Source organism: Alligator sinensis, unplaced genomic scaffold (genome assembly GCF_000455745.1).
Source record: "Alligator sinensis unplaced genomic scaffold, ASM45574v1 scaffold1457_1, whole genome shotgun sequence".
In the NCBI taxonomy this organism is placed as follows: domain Eukaryota; kingdom Metazoa; phylum Chordata; order Crocodylia; family Alligatoridae; genus Alligator; species Alligator sinensis.
The window spans coordinates 478,966-481,122 of record NW_005842845.1 but is presented as its reverse complement, the minus strand read 5'-3'; the positions used below and the strand labels follow the sequence as shown (position 1 = coordinate 481,122).

Genomic DNA, 2,157 nt, shown 5'->3' with positions numbered 1-2,157 from the left:
CACAGTGAACTGTCATCAGCATATCGTTATCATTGTCCTGATTGCCTGGTAAAATGCGTGTCACACTGATCTCATAAGATAGCAAAGTCTCTGCTGCTCAACAAATAGAGTACAGAACTGGCACCGGGATGCAGCACCTCTCTTTTCGTAGGTGGGAGCTGACACCCAGGTCAACAGGAACTACGAGTCCTTCCGTTGTGGGCACGGGTTGCTGTGAAATGCGGGTGGCAGACCTCAGTCCAGTTGCTACTTGAACATCATCTGCACAAAAAGCCACTGGCAGAGCAATACACACAGAGCCATAGCACTGGTGGGTACCTCCTGCACTATCAAATATAATCCCATTCTATCCGAGGCATTGCATCATGTCATTTCTTTTATATAACGGTGGCCCTGTCCTTTCTTGGTAATCTCGATGGAGCGACCAAATCTACAATCTTCCATGGAGACTAAACACTCTTCTTGCCCCTAGTAACTTCCAAGTCAAGTGTAGTAGCCTGCTAGTGTGGTGCATTTATGTGAGAGGGTTTGAGTCCCATTTCTTCCGTGGACTTGCTGTCCAGGAAGGGCGAGATCTTCCCCCAGCGCTACAGGAGATGAACACAGTTGCTTCAGCATCCTCATTCGATTTTGTTGCCCCCACTAAAAGACCTAGCTCTGCCATGGTACCGAGCAGGTGTTGAGAGCTCGCTCCCCTGTTAGAGCTGAAGAGCTTTTATTTTCTCTTCTTTCCCTTCCTGTCTTTGCAACGAGGAAATAGGTCACATTTCAAAGAAACCCGTGAACGAGGCTTTGTGAATGTCAGTCAGCACGGTGGATGCTACGTGGCCTGCTCCCCTCTTCGCCTCTTTTCCAAAATTCACTAACTCAGAGGAATATATTTTGGCTTTGCTTTTTTTTAAACACACTTGACGTGAAGAAGCCCAGACGAGACCCTTCCGACGGCGGTGAGACCAGGTAAGAGATGGGCTTCGGCTCCTTGGTTATTCGGTTGTTGTGATGCAAGGGTACTGCTTTTGTCCCTTGCCGTCTGTCTGTCTTTATGCCTCCGGGGGGACTAGGGATCTTGTTAGAGGTCACTGCTAACACACTGAGCCCAACTCGATTGCTCCCAGTTTCCTTGTGGGGTTCAGACGTTACTCTAGAATAAAAGTGGAGTTCGTGACAGAGCGCATCGGGCCCATGTGCTTTCTTTTCTGAACAGAGGGAGAAGCAGACGGGTTGGGATACAATGAAATGATGGTGAAAAACATGGCCTGATGTCCTTTAAGCCAATCCTTCACTAACCTCTCTGTGTCAGGACACCTGTTTCAATATCAAGACCCCACTTCTGGAGATCTCTCCAGAGCCCCCAAGTCCCATCTAACAGTATGGGAGGGGGAGCATGCCTGTGACTCCCTGACACCTTCATCTACACTCCCCCCACGCCCCAAAAAAAAGAGCTTCAAAGGTTCCCTGCATAAAAATGCCAACAGATAACATGCCCTCAAAGGAAGGCCGCTGTCAAATTCTCATCCATTTCCTTTCATTCCTTTGTTCTCTCATCTGCTATTGCTCTGCAGTTTTCCACGAACCCAGGCAATATTCCAAGAACCCATTGATTTAAGCACAGTCTAAGGGGTTATGGAATGAAGTGGAACAAAGGAAAATAGAGATTAATCTCAGAAAACATTTCCTAATGGTCAGATCTATTGGGCTGTGGAATAAGCTCTCAAGGGAAGGGGTGGAAACCCCATCACATGGGCAGAACTGGACCAAGAACGGTGTCAGGGATCAGAGGGAAGGCTTGAGCCCCGGCAGGGAGGTGGTCTCAATGATCTAAGAGCATTTGGGTTTTTTTTTTCTCCCCTGCCCCTCATTTCAACAATTCATCACCCTTCCTGCCTTGAGCTGAGGACTGTCCCAACTTCCTGCAAAACCTGCTGATATTCTTGGAAAATGCCTTGGCACCTATACTGAGATATACACAGTTTCACAGACAAATAGGAACAAAGCCACAATAGCTTGCAGTGCCAGCCTGCAACACACATGTAGTTTTTAATGACATTTGTCTAAACGTTATTTTCCACCAAGACCACAATTAGAAGGAAGAAGAAATGAAAGTCACCTGGGCATATCTGTCCTTTAATCAGACAATGCATGAGAAATTAATTTGTG

The 2,157-nt window shown here is 47.1% G+C and overlaps 1 protein-coding gene across 1 annotated transcript in view; it reads left to right on the top strand.

Annotated features, from left to right (window-relative positions):
• The first annotated feature begins 821 nt into the window (after positions 1-821).
• The window catches only part of LOC102379235 (tyrosine-protein kinase ZAP-70), a 39,658-nt gene continuing 38,322 nt past the window's right edge, over positions 822-2,157 (top strand). The window contains exon 1 of the mRNA XM_025191645.1: positions 822-957. The gene's annotated coding sequence lies outside the window, so the exon portion shown is untranslated. The remainder of the gene's footprint in view (positions 958-2,157) is intronic.